Below are 15,045 nucleotides of genomic sequence, written 5' to 3' on the forward strand. Positions count from 1 at the left end.
TCTTAATTTTAATTGTTGAAATGTTTCAACCTCTTATTGGCTGTTTTTATTGTTTTGTAAACCACCCAGAGAACTTGTGTTTTGGGTGGTACAGAAATGTATTAAATAAGATAAGTTCTATTATATTAATTCTCCTGGGTGTGCCTTGGAATGTGCGTCCCAGCACCCAGCTGATTGGTTGGGCAGCGGAAGTGCCTGATTGGCTGAGGCGCACCCAGGAGGCCAGAGGTGGTGGCAGGCCTGGCCGTGGAGGAAAGCGGTGGCGGCGGTGGGCCTGTCTGCGGAGGTGGCACTCAGCCAGCCGGCGGGCCTGCCGGCGGAGACAACACAGCCTGGTGGTGGCCCGGCCGCAAAGGCAAGCGGCGGCCGCAGCAGTGGGCCCATCTGCAGAGGCAGGGGGCGGCGGCGGGCCCATCTGTGGAGGCAGCACTCGGTCCAGCAGCAGGCCCGTCTGCAGAGGCGGCACTTGGCCCGGCGGTGGGCCCATCTGCTGAGGTGGCACTCGGTCCGGCAGCCTGGGCCCAGCTGCGGAGATGGCCAGAGACTGGGGAGGAGAGGTAACTGCCGGCCCCGACGAGCGCACAGATGCTCTGTGTGGGGTCGGCTAGTAAATGGTACTGCCGTATTGTACACCATGACACAAAGGCACATGATACAGCAACCTTACTGAAGCTAAGCAGGTCTGGGTCAGGTCAGTGCCTGGATGGGGAGACTGCATGGGATGGGGAGACAAACCCATCCGTCTCTCTTTTCTGCATCCAAACTGCCGTTTTTTTGGCACTGCCATTTGTGCACCATGGCTCAAGGGAACATGATGCAACGGCCTTACCGAAGCGAAGCAGGTCTGGATCGGGCCAGTGCTTAGATGGGGAGACTGTGTGCTACCTTGAACTTCCTAGAAGAAAGGCAGAATGCAAGTGCTACATTTGTAAGACAATTGTTCCTGTCAATAGGATCAGAGTCTTAATGCATGAGAGAGCAGTAATCATCTTTCAGCAAAGCTTTTTCCTCTGCAAAGTTCCACCTCTACAAACCCATCCTTCTCTCTTTTCTGCATCCAAGACACTATGAGGGACAACATGAGCCAGATTACTATCTGTTTTATAGCTGCTTCCCTCATAAACACAAAGTAGATTTAACTTGGTTTAACGAAGACTTAGTTAAACTTAACTAAAATTTTAGACTTAACTAACTTTTAGTTAGACTTAACTAAAAGTTAGACTTAACTAAAAATATTGACATTCAGAAACAACTCCATTTTTCTCCCTCTCCTTCCCCTCCCTTTTCTTTCTGACTCCACCCCCTCCCCCCGCCCCCACTCTCTACAGGATTCCCATCTGGACAAACTTCTAAAATCACAAAACATAAAAGACCACTAGATAGAATACAACTCTTATCATATAAATAGGATGTCATGCACAGAGGCATCAAGCAATATATGCTTTTCCTCTGATAAACCTAGAACATTTTATTCATGTGTAGCCTCTTTGCACCAGTCTTTATGCATGTGCCCCCTCCACATACTGCAAACAGCTGCCAACCATATTATTCTCTGGCACAGATAATTCTTTCCCTTCCTCCCTCATTACAGATCTTCCTTGTTCCATCAGTGACAGGCCTACTGCTTGCATTTTGCAAAAGGTTTCACAGTACTAGTCAGGGGTGTAACTATAACTGAGCGGATGGGTTCAAAGAACCCAGGCTCCCTATGTCCTGAGGGCCCCCCAGCTCCACCCCTCCCTATTTTCTTCATTCTCTCCCTCACTCTGAGGGGCCCCCAGGGGTGAACATGGGCTCCCTTCCCCCAGCTATGCCACTGCTACTAGTGGAAGTTTTCTGGACTCTAAAGGAAGTTAGCCATTTCTGACTGCAGTGTGAAATTTGCTTCTTGAAGGTGTAAGAATTAAAACGGCCTCAAGGAAATCAATAAGGTGGTAAATATTTCCTTGAGGCTGTTTCAGTTCTTACGTGTGTATTTGGTAGGAGATTTAAAATTGGAGCTCTTATATTTTCAACTAAGCTTTAAAATACCACAAATATCCAAAATATTTTATGTGTTCTGATTTTTATCAAATAAACAAGATAGTATATACTTAAAGTATTTAAATCCTGCCTTTCCATAGTACTGTCTGCAAGGTGCCTAACAAATATATAAAATGCAAATTTCTATTTAAAATATGTAGATACCAGTTACAAGAATGTAACTTTAGTCAATATATTTAATTGATTAAAAGTTACACAAATGAAGACATTTGGTGGAAGGTTTATATGTGTGGCTTGGGTGAGGTATGGCCTATTGTCCATCAAAATCGGGTTGTTATCAATCATTATTGCATGAAGATGTTACTCATAATGGCACAGTGGTTTATTGAAAATGTTACAAGGAAAGATTCCCTGAATCTCTCCTCTCTTTCATAGCAAGGCAAGTTATATAACTGTCACTCTTTTATGACTCGACTGAGCATTAGCTGGATTGAGAAAAGAAGTATCTACACATGCTTGAAATCAATGGAGAAACTAAACCATAAGTTGAAATCTGTGGATGAACTGTAGAAATGAATGAGAAGCATTTCCAAACCTGTCTCATCCAGGAAGTTTAAAATTATCAGAGTATTCTTGTTCTGTGTTTTTGAAGAGGAACATTCTGTTTTCCTGGGTACTTGAAACAACACATTCTTCTTCACCTCTGTTGCTTGGAAACAATAGAATTCTATGTCTTAGGTAAGGAGGGAGAATGGAAGTTTGTAATGTTGTGTACAATAATGCAAGAAAAGGCAGGTGAAGAAATTCCAGATCTTGATCCAAGAAATTTGTATTAAGCACCAGCTTGCAAGAGGTAAGCCTCCTACCTTATAGTACAAAGAAGCAGGCAAATCCTCTTTATTCATAACTTATTGTTTGGTTCAAACCATCTGAATTTGTCTTGAAGAGACTTGCTTCCATTAACAATAGCACCTGGATTTTGAAAGAAGAAAATATGCATTCAAATACAAAAGAAGGTTTCAATTGTCTATGGCCCTTGATCTCCTCACATAGAGGTCATGTTGCAGTTTCAGTGCTGATCGTCCTGACCAAACTGTCATGGTGACATGTGGGTATCCAGGCTGATTATGGATCTCAGGCAAAATGTGTGCATCTGGGATAATTTCACTGTATGCCCAGTAGGCCCGTGCATAGTCCAAAAAACTGGATTCTGACACAACCCGACAGTAGCACTATTAGTGGGGGGCCATGTTGGCCCTCCCCAATGGTCATGATATGTGTTGTTTCAGAGATCCAATATGTCTGTCAGAACCCTGCCTTGCTGACCTACTTTTGACTGGGTGGGGACAGGGCTGCACATTTCTTGATCTTTGCTCCAGATCAGGCCTGCTCAACTTAGCCCCCCCCCGATGTCTTTGAACTACAACTCCCATGATCCCCAGCAACAGTGTCCAAAAGCCAGGGATTATGGGAATTGTAGGCCAACATCTGCAGGAGGGCTGAAGTTGAGCAGCCTTGCTCTAGATGCGTGTGCACACACACACATGCACACCTGCCTTCAGTTTAAAACAGACTTTGAAGAAAAAACAATCCCTTCTGTGTCCTATGAATGGTGTGGGTACTTCTGGAATTGGTAATTTTTAGTTTTTTGAGGCTAGAGTGAGTGGGGTCACGGGATTACAGTCCGATAACAAACAAGAGAAATCTGAACAAATGAAAATACCTCCAAATTGGACATTCACAACAGTGTAAATACATGAAGAAGTAGCTGTGTATCATTGCCACATTCATAAATAATACAATTTATCTATCACGTTGGCAACATTAGCATCCTGCTAAAACTGCCAAAGCAGTAAACTAGCCCTCAGTGTGCTCTGCTTTTCAGATCACTAGTATATCATGTTATTAAAAGAGTATAGCAGTCAACTACTTCAATGAGCACTATCCCCAAGGACAACCATCATTGTGAAGTGCAGTAGAACATGTGATATATAGCTTGTAACATGTTCTTCCTAATTTTAAATCGCAAGGCTCTCATATGAAGAAGATAGGTGACAATCAAATTCTAATAAGAAAATCATATATATAGCCAACCTTCCACAGTAATTATGTAACTAGATGAACAAATTACAAAAACACTGCCATGTCACAAGCTGAATTCAGCCCATTTGGGAAAACCGTATCCAATCTATATATAAAGGTGGATTCCATTCTTAAGAGTAATTGGTCTATATTCTCATGTCCAAATTTCCATGGTTGGTATTTAAAAATTACACTGAACCTGATATCTTCAGGAGAATGTTGGAAACTCCTGAAATGTTCCATAAGAGGCGCTTCCAAAACATTATGCTTTATGCTGGAACGATGTTCCAGAATTCTAGTCCTCACTGCCCGGGTACTCTTACCCACATATTTTAAACCGCAGGGACATGTAATCATATAAATGATATTTTTGCTGCTTCAGTTAGCAAAGAATGATAATTTGACTATCCGTTTTCCCCTGGTAACATATAGTTCATTGATTTCCACAGCCAAGGCACAAGTGGCACAATGGCCACAACTATAAAACCCTAATGGGGACGTATGCACTGCTGAGTTGCCACCCATGTCAGCTTTTACCAAATGATCTCTAATATTTTTAGTTCTTCTGAAAGCAAAAATAGGTGGTAATGAACATCCTGGAATATCTTTAACAATACGCCATTCCTGGCGAATAATATTTTTGATCTTAAAACTCAAAGGTGTAAAGTCTGAAGACCATATAAGACGATTAATGTTTTTGTTATCGTTATAAGGTCTCTCCTCCAGTAGCCCACCTCTACTTTTCTTGCTTGCTTTCATTTTGGCTGCACTAATAACCTGTCTCGGATATCCTCTGTCTAATAGATGTTCCGTGAGGGTTTTAGCTTCTTTCTCAAAATCAGAATTGTGAGTGGCATTTCTCTTTAGGCGTAAAAATTGACCATAAGGAAGTCCTCTACGCAGATGGTCAGGATGCCAAGATTCATAATGGAGCAGCATATTTTTATCTGTGGATTTACGAGAAAGTTGAAAAAAGATGGATCTATCATATCCTATATTAATATAGGTATCCAAAAACGCTATTCTATGCGGATTCGAAGCCATACTAAATTCAATAGAAGGATGTACCGAATTGATCCATTGATCAAATTTGCGAAGTTTCCTGCAATCCTTAAAGATCAAAAAAATGTCATCCACATATCGTTTATAAATGGCAATATACTCAAAAAGAGGGTTACATTCTTGAGATAGAATAGTGGCTTCCTCTAGTTCTGACATAAAAAGACAGGCGAGGCTAGGAGCCATGGTATTGCCCATAGCAATGCCCTTATGTTGAAGATAGAATTGCTCATTAAATCTAAAGAAACTTTCCTCTAAAACAATATCTGCAAGCTCCATAATGAAAAAGGAAGGAGGCCTGTGAGACTTGTTAGTTTTTATCTTATTGTTACAGAATTAATGTATTCTCTGACGAAGGACCACCCGAAATGGGTTTAAGAATCCCGGGTTAACCCATAAGGACTTTTACAAGGACTTTCTCAAGGATTTTCACAGGACTCTCTCACAGGATCTTCTTCAATTCGGCAAGAAGTTCCAGTCTTTTTTTGATGCTGTATTTTTATACGTGCATGCTTAGGCATCATTTATTATATCAACGCCTCAACTTTGTTTGGGATTGCCATCTACGTTGGAGCAATTATTACTTCACATATGGACTTATATACATTTGCAGTTTGTTCATGTGTTTGTTTATATGTATATTCACTCTTTGCTACAATCGTTTATTTACTACTAGAGTTCAAATATTTGGGTATGTGAATGCGTTGAATTGTTGTCAGACCATTGGTACTTGTTCCAGTTTACTGGATTATTGATTGATATGGTTTCATTCTAATATAGCATCTTGAACTTGTTTCACAGATACTATTGCCTTTTTTCCTCCATATGAATTTCTGGTTATTTTTCCAGTATTAGTAGAGGTTCCGCTACCAATAGTCATTTTCTGGTCCCTGAACATTACCTTTGCATGGTGTTTTTTCACCCTATTTCCCCTATTTGGCGTGCATCCCGCTTTTTTGCCAGCTCCTGACAGAAGGCATGTCAGTCTGACATGTCTGTCGGACCTGACATGATGCACGGCCCTGATGCCCAGTTTTTACCATATCTTTGCCAAAGAAATGGTAGCAGCACGGTAAAACCTGGCTTCGGTGTCAGGCACAGGATTGCTTCACTGTGATTACCTTGAGTCATGTTTTGCAGTACCAGTTTAGTTGTTTTAGTTGTGAAAACTGCCCCCTTTTTTGGGTCTAATGTAAGAAGTCATATCAAGGATGGGCAGCTTTGAAATGGGTGTTGTATCCACTATGGCTCTTCACTTAATTTTTTTTTTTTTTTTTAAAGAATGACTGTGGCTAAAAGGCTATGTTGTCCTTCTGGAATTCTGATGGGTTTTTTTTAATGACCTTAGCTTCCATGAGGAAGCTAAGGTCATGAGTCGGTGTAAGCCTATGGATACTGTCAGAGAAATAATCCACAGGTTCTTTAATGAGTAAAGGCTGGTGGTTCCATTTAAGTCAAGCTTTATTGATTTATGACATGCTGGGCCACTTATCCAAATAACACAGTAAGTGTGTGTGTGTGTGTGTGTGTGTTGGGGGGGAGGAGCCTGGAACAATAGAATCTCAGAGTTTATAAGGGCAATCACAGCAATTTATGCATAGGTATCGGATTACAACCCCTCCAATCAACATGTGCCTAGTCCTTATAATGCACCAGTCACGTTACCGTCAACAACTTACATAGCCCTCGACTAACTGTGCATGTCAGACCACTCTCATCAGCTGATCAGGACCAGTTTAAACCATCCTGGAAGTTTCCTGTAAGTGTGGTCTCTCACTTAGACAGTTAGGATTCCTCTCTGCTTCATCAGTACCAGTGTGTGTTGCAGTGGGTAGAGATGGACTTTGACCTGGGAGACCTGGGTTATAATTCCTACTTGGCCAGAAGGCTCCTCAGGTGGCCCTGGGCGAAGTGCAGTGTTTTCAACCTAACCTATTGCATAGAGGTCGTGATGATAAAAGGGGGGAAATGTGATATATGCCATCTGGAGCTTCTTGGAGGAAATGTAGACTACCAGGGTGGTAATAATATTATGTTGAGAAAAAGCATCAGGGGCTGTGTCGGTCCTGATTCCTTCACCTGAGGCTCTCCAGGTGCTTAACCTTCTGGTCAGTGGGGCATAGAAACTGGAGATCAGCAGGGAGTTTAATAGCCCAGCTGCCCAGAAGGTCAAGCAGCTGGGAGATGCACATCAGGGTGGCCAGAACCTAAGGGGTATACTCGTGGGTCAAATGGGCCGTAAGCCAGAATCTGGCCACCTAGATGCACATGCAAGAGAGGGGCTGAAGAGAGCAGACTGGGATGCTTCTCTCCCTCTCTTTCCTCACCCCTTGCCTTTCATCTACAGCTATCTAGCTAGATGGATATATATCCATCCATCTATCTAGATGGATACCTAAGGGTGGAAGGCATAAGGGAAGGGAGGGTAGCCAAGAGCTGGGGATTGGTGTTGGCAGCAGGAGCCAGGTGAAATGATGCCTCGGGTCATGAGGGTAGAGTGGGATGGCCAGGATCGCCACCTCAGGACATAGGTGCCGCACGAGGCTGTCGCTTCACCTCGCCTCATTGATGAGCCACCTCTGCTCCAGGAGAAGATGCTCTTCCAGTGAGCTAAAGCCCTTCACCATTTGGCTGTGGATGCTCCAAGGAAAGAAGGATACCACTGGAAAAGGTATCATAAAAGAATTTCCTTGAGAGAAACTTAACGTGTTAACAGGCCCTAACTAAATGATTGAATGGCCATTAACACAGCTGTAGTTTCCCCCATTGATTTCAGTGGCAATTATTACAATTAACGCAAATAGTCACTGAATTAACTCGATCCTAAATATTCTTTTAAAATAGTACTTATTGGTGAAACCATTGCCTGTTCAAGTTATTCCAATTTCTGATATAATTCAGAGGAAAATCCTTTCTAATACAGTCTAGTAATTGACAATTAAATGCTCTTTAAATTTTAATCTCCAACTGCTACTATTACTAAAGCCATAAGATGTGATAACATTGTCAGAACTTCAGTTAATAATGGAAGTAACCTTGAAACGAGGTGAAGACATACGCTCGTATTAGTGTCATCTTGCTTCAGCTATAAAAGTATTTCTTTTCAACACGTCACCACAGGTATAACTAAAAATAGTAGAGCCAGTTAGAAATCTGTGCTACTAAGAAAAAGAGCGAGAAAAGGCTTTCCTGCCATGCCCCTTCCCAGCACAACATCTGGTGGCTGTTACCTTATGTTTCTTTTTAGATTGTCAGCCCTTTTGGGACAGGGAGCCAGCTCATTTAGTCATTTATTCTTTGTAAACCATTTTGGCAACTTCTGTTGAAAAGCAATATACAGTCATCCGTCACCAACCACGATTTTCCCAATCGTGGTTTTGAGTATCCATGACTGGGAAATTGTGACAGGTCTTGCCAACAGCGATCCAAGAATACACAGTTTGGCGAGATTTTTTGTTGATTTTGTGGGGTGGTTCATGATTTGGGGAGGTTGGGTGATTTTTGGGATTCGGGGGTGATTTTTAGAGGTCCAGGGAGTGATTTTCAGGGGTCCCTCATCACTCCTCTTACTATTATATATTTAAAGGGATTCTAGGTGATTTTGGGTGATTTTTCTGTATTTTTAAAAATCTTTCCACAACCACAATTCCCCTGACCCCATTTCCAGTACTTTTCAATTGCTCGCCAACCACGAGGTTTTCCCAGAACAGAACTCTTGCGGTTGGCAAGGGATGACTGTATAAATATCTGTAGTCATAGTTGTAGAGAACAATCCTGGAGATTTTAATGGCTTGTCATAGTGAAAAATGTTGGGGGTGGTGGTGGTGTCCCACCAGAAATAGCACCAGTCAGAGTTGGCAACCCTGTTCTTCAGGGCTACTGCTTTAATTTGTCCTATGGGTCACTAAAATATATGTATGTTATCCCTGTTTTAGTTACCCCTTGAAATACATTGTGCCAAATATAATGCTCTGACTGCACCTTTGAGGTCTTCCCTCCATTTGTTTTTGTGCTGACCCTTTCCTACAGTTGCCAACTGGTCAGGAGTGGGGGGGAGGCTTAGTTCCCTCCAGTATCCAAAAGTGGCTTGAACTGCAGAAATCAGCCTGCGGAACCTTTCACAGATTGGAGACAAGCATTATCACCTGCTACTGTCTGCAGATAAAGCGGCTCTTAGAGGCACAGGAGGAGAAGCCTAGAAAATAGTTGGGAATCCTAATTGTGGTCCGCCAGGTGCTGGATGACTCCCTGGTTCATGTAGTCCCAAGCAGGCACTAGAAGAAATTGGGTGGTTCAATCCTCCTATGCCACAATATGTAGCTGGTAGGACACAAATGGTGCAGGCCTGTTCTATTCTTATCCCACAGCTATCGCCTTGCTTTTCTGAAACCGTCCCTCACCCTTCCTGCTCTGCTGAGACTCTGCACTTCGCACAACTGAACGGCACAAAAAGCTATGTCAGCAATTGAATGAGCACAGGTGGTACAATGATCCATTAGTCCTCCCATATGGAACACCTGCTGCAATTTCCTTTGTAGTTAAAACTCAGCGACAGCTGGTCTCGTAGCAGTTTCGCTCCGTGGAGAAGAGACGCCTGGAATGCAGCTGAAATAAAAATGGATGCGTCTGTCAAGCATTCAATTGAGTTGTCCTCCTCTCCCCAGGAGGCCCAAAATTCAAAGGCTGTTGCAAAGCTGACACAAAGTCTCAGGCAGTCAGCCCTTTTGAAGGTCAAGCTCAAGAGCCATGAAGATTGGACACCTGTAGCTCCAAACCAGTCTAAGGTTCAGGTCCCTCCTCAGAACTGAGTGTTGACCTATTTACCAATATGGGAAGGACTGTGTGGCAGGAGTCAGGACCAGTGTTCTCTCTAACAGGGATTCCCAGATGTTTATTTCATTCATTCATTCATTCAAAATATTTCTATACTGCCCCAAACTTGCGTCTCTAGACGGTTTGTTGTTGACTACAATGTTGATGTTGTCTACAACACCTACAATCCCCAAGCAAAAGCCATTGCCATTGGGAATTCTGGGAGTTGTAGTCAACAACATCTGGGAATCCCTGTTAGAAGGAACACTGGTCAGGACCAACCCTTTCCTCTTGACCCTGGCATTGTTATCTGCTCTGCTCTCAGATATGGTTTGTGGTGTGGGTACTTCCAGGAAGGACTTCTTCAGAACATAAGAACAGCCCTGCTGGATCAGGCCCCAAACCTATGTAGTCCAACATCCTGTTTCCCACAGTGGCCCACAAGATGCCTCTCAGACAAGAAGCCCACAGACAAGAGATAAAGGCATGCCCTCTCTCCTGCTGCTGCTCCCCTGCAACTGGTATTTAGAAGTATCTTGCCTCTGAGACCGGAGGTGGCCTGTATCCACCAGACTGGTAGCCATTGATAGCCCAGTCCTCCATGAATTTGTCTAAGTCTCTTTTAAAGCCATTCAAGCTGGTGGCCATCACCACATCCCGTGACAGAGAATTCCATAGATTAATTGTGTGCTGTGTGAAAAAGTACTTCCTTTTGTTGGTCCTAAATTTCCTGGCATTGAGTTTCATGGGATGACTCCTGGTTCTAGTGTTGTGAGAGAGGGAATTTTTTTTTTATCTCTGTCCACTCTCTCTAATCCATGCATAATTTTATAAACCTCTACCATGTTTGCCCATAATCACCTCTTTTCCAAACAAAAGGCCCCAGATACTGCAGCCTTCTTTGTTTACATCTGAGACAGCCATAACCTTAGTAGGCATCAAGAAGGAAGTCTGTTCCTTTTGTTCCTGGGCAGAAAATCTGGAAGAATCATGAATGCTGTCCTGAGTTCCTTTGGAGGAAGGGTGGGGTATCGACATAATAAATAAATCAAAACTACATGTGGAAATCTGCCCTGTTGAGGCAGGTACTGATGATATTGATGCTCATGAATTTCCTGGTTCAGCATTCATTTCCAAAAAGAAATGGTCTCAGACTGGAATTCCAAATTAAAAGCTGCATCTTTCATCTCTGAAGTGTTAGCATTTTGCCCTTGTAATACCCTGGGAACTCTCTCCCACTCGGACCAATGCAGGCTGGTGATCCATGTGGGCTGGTCATTCGACCCAGCAAATGAGCAGCCTACGTGGCTCAAGTTAAATCCAGGACTCTGCACTTCTTGGTTGGGTGGGGGTGCACCAAAGTAAAACTTTATCTATGGTGCCCAAACCCCTATGGCCAGCCCTGAAGATAGGATATGTATATTTTCACATTCTATATTTGAATTTCACCAGAACTCAGCATGTAGCAATTGGCATGATGCCTAGTTCAGTCTTTGATGGTATGTCTTTTCTTTTTCTTCTTCATTATGCAGAATCCTCTGTGTGGCCTCTACCTTTTTTTCCCTTGCACTACTTAGCTGAATGTCAGCTTGTAGCCAGATGAGACAATATAAAGAATTCTGAAGGATTACAGCAATTATTCAAAATTGCATTGTGGAAAGGTAAACAGTTGAAACCAGCTGTTGGGGCGAGTGATTCAGGTACTTGTTTTTCATTTTTGTGCTAGACTTGTGTGTGGGGTAGGGGGTGGGGGGACTTTATTGTTGCTAAGCCATGCAAGTGTGGGAGAAGCATGTGAGAAGAGGCGAGTCTGCCTAAAAGTACAATTGGAAACATATCTGGGCCATGAAGCACATCGCTATGGACCCAAGCAAGCAAGTACTCTACTCTAGGAAGGCATTGTAAAAAAACAAACAACAAAAACAAAAACACCAAACAATGACTATAACATTTAGGCTAAATTGAAGGGAGATGAGCTTCACCATACTCCCCCCACTATGGTTTTTAAAGGAACAATTGAAAACCCATTGTTTTAGAGGGGCTTTTTCAGGGGCTTAGCTGGGGAGAGGGGGCCCGTGTTAACCCCTCTCCCCGGCGGCCTCTCCGAGTAAGGAAGATAATGAAGAAAATAGGGGTGGTGGTGGAGCTGGGGGGCCCTCAGGAGTTTGGGGGCCTGGGTTCTTTGAACCCATCTGCTCAATTATAGCCATGCCCCTGGGCTTTTTAATCTTTCTTTGAGGTTATTTATCCTCTGTACATGGCTACAGCGGGGTGATTTTATAACATCTGAATGAGGCTTATGTCTGAACTGGGCTATAAACATCCAACAGAACAGATTGAGACCCGAAGAATGAATATTCTAGAGCACAGTGATAACATTTTTAAAAGGCATCTCCCAAAATCTTCCAAAAAGGCAAACTAGGAGTGATTTACCCGGAATAGGTACAGTATTAGAAAAATTGGGACTGCATCTGATCTATAGGAACCATTGGGACACAGGAATTTATGCAACCAATTATTAGAGGGAAATGTCACCATAATTCCTTTCCAATTCTTTTGTGGTAATTCAGGGGTGGATCTCACAGTGTAATAAATTTGTTAGGTGTTGCTGCAGGATTCTTGGTTTAATTTTGCTATAGCAGATTAACATGGCTCTGGAATGAAATATATCTGTATGTCACCTCAGAAGTGTGCGAACGGAGAATTCTCTTATGCTACCTTGGTCCTTGTAGTGATTATGCCAAAATAGGGAATGGAGGGGTTGGGAAAAACAACCCGTGGCTCTGAAAACAATGAGCCATTATGATTCTAAAGTAAAGTGAAGTGTGCCATTGAGCTGGTTTCGACTCCAGGCGACCACAGAGCCCTGTGGTCTTTGGTAGAATAAAGGAGGGGTTTACCATTGCCATCTCCCGCGCAGTATGAGATGATGCCTTTCAGCATCGTCCTATATCACTGCTGCCTGATATCGATATTTCCCATAGTCTGGGAAACATACCAGCAGGGATTCAAACTGGCAATCTCTGGCTTGCTAATCAAGTCATTTTCCCGCTGTACCATTAGGTGGCTATTATGAGTCTACACCCTCCCAAACTTTAGGCTGAGTTGTAATACTTCATCCAAGCGGCATCACTCTCTACCTCTAAACAACCCTCTCTGCCTCTGCTGCCCTTTCCTTCCCTCCCCTCTTTCCCAAAATACACCCCGGTGAATGGGGAGCAGCAGCAGGAAGGACTGATGAGGTAGTCTTCATATTTAAGGCCTGCTCTTTCTAGACTTTCTCAAAGAACTGGAAGGACTCCATTTTTTATTTTTTATTTTAGAATTCTTTGAGAACATTCAGACAATCTGAGCTAATGACAAGGCCAGGGGAAGTTAATGGGTTACCTGTTACTTTCTTGGGTCCTTTATTCCAAGGAAGAATGTTGGGCTGGTGGGCCCTTTGCCAGTTACTGGACCCCAGCCTATGCCTGTCCATGCCACTCTTTTAAGCTTGATACCTATAAAACAAGAGAAGTACTATGCACAAAGACATGAACAGTGACCTTTATGGATTTATTTGTATCTCGAAGGAGTAAGGAGCTTTCCCACTAGTGTTTTCCTGAACATATTTACTTCTGCCGGAGGGTGTTGCTGTAGCACTGGGGAGGAATGTGGACCCACAAAGCCATTCTAGCGGTTTATATCCCTGATGCATCACAGGAGTTTGTCTTTCCATCCACTTTTAAAGGGATCCAATATTTACATGTCTCTTTTCATCACTTGCTGTGTCAGTTGCTGCTGTGCCTTCATTACTTTTCCAGACAACGATTTCTAGGGTAACTTGGCTGTGCCATCACAATTTCCCCACAAGTCTTTTCCTTTAGCTAGGGTATACCATATATTGAAATCAAAATAAGGTTTGTTGCAATTAAATAATTCCAGCAAACAGCCTCACTGCTATCTGTTTTTGCTCCTCTCTCCCAAACGTCACCTTATTTCTTTTTCGTGGCAGCAGCGTACAGTCCTATCCACAGCTCACTGAAGATTAGCTACTTAGGGAGAAATAACTTTGGGCCCTTTGACCAAGGACTGGGTGTTCCTGAAATAAACCCAGCACAGGTGTTTACATTTCCACAAGCTTGGCCATGATTGGTTGGATTTACAATTCCCCTCTCCTTGTGGAGACTGATTGCTCAGATGGCTGGGACTCAGCTCCTTTTGGATTACTGGTCAGCCACCAGACATTGGGGCAATGCACATGGCTGCATGCATGAGGTTGGGTGGGCGGGGAAGGCAGGGTTCAGCCTACCTACCCCCAGATGATTGCTCGCAGCCCGGAAGGCGCACAAGCCATGCGCCCACATGACTGGTGCTGCCGGGAGCAACGTGGATGAATCTCAGTGCGGTTAAACAGAGGCCGGGACTCATTGTCCAGGCCTCCAGGAATCCCACAATACACTGCATGACAAGTACAATGCACTGGGGAATTCCGTCAAGAGACGGGTGCTCTAGGCGCTCGTCTCTGTGTGTGGCTGGGCTGGAAGCAGCCCAGCTCACACACGAACAAGTAGCCTGAGTTCAGGCAGTGCTTCCTCCCTAAACCTCGGCTAGCTGTTGGGCTAACAAGCCGGACTAGGTGGTGCTGAACCTCCAGGATTGGGCCCAATTGCAGTGATTCTCATGGGCAGCCTAACCCAGACTGTGCATCCCTAGCCTGGATTAGGCTGCGCGTGAGAGCAGCCTCATTGGCTTCCTCAAAGTTCCATGTTTGACCAAGTATCCAGAGGCCACATTGAAATACAGACCATAACCATTTGGTTTTGCCCCCTGTCTAGGCGAATAAAGACAAATATTTAATAATCTGGCAAGGTGTGCTTGTAACCAGTTCCTAAACTCCATCAGTAGAGTGTTACCAAAGGATGAGGAAAACTTCATCACATGAATGGGAACAAAAAGAGGACAAAATAGAATTCTCGACAATAAATATTGAGCACAAGATACGTGTGGCTCTCAGATCTTTGATCGGTTGATATGGAGATGTTGCTCAGCAAAATATCTTATTCAGTGAGGTCATTCATACAATCCAAAACTCTGTTCTACCCAGGTTTGGGAGGTGTGTGTGCTCTC

The 15,045-nt window shown here is 43.5% G+C and overlaps 1 protein-coding gene across 2 annotated transcripts in view; it reads left to right on the forward strand.

Moving 5' to 3' along the window:
• The first annotated feature begins 238 nt into the window (after positions 1–238).
• ARHGAP24 (Rho GTPase activating protein 24) overlaps positions 239–15,045 on the forward strand; it is a 552,712-nt gene continuing 537,905 nt past the window's right edge. Inside the window, exons 1-2 of one of the 2 annotated variants that reach the window (XM_053255944.1) lie at positions 239–557; positions 11,469–11,636. The gene's annotated coding sequence lies outside the window, so the exon portion shown is untranslated. Of the gene's footprint in view, positions 558–2,745; positions 2,837–11,468; positions 11,637–15,045 lie in introns of those variants that run through there. The other variant, XM_053255948.1, reaches the window with a different exon arrangement.

Source organism: Hemicordylus capensis, chromosome 5 (genome assembly GCF_027244095.1).
Source record: "Hemicordylus capensis ecotype Gifberg chromosome 5, rHemCap1.1.pri, whole genome shotgun sequence".
NCBI classification, from domain to species: domain Eukaryota; kingdom Metazoa; phylum Chordata; class Lepidosauria; order Squamata; family Cordylidae; genus Hemicordylus; species Hemicordylus capensis.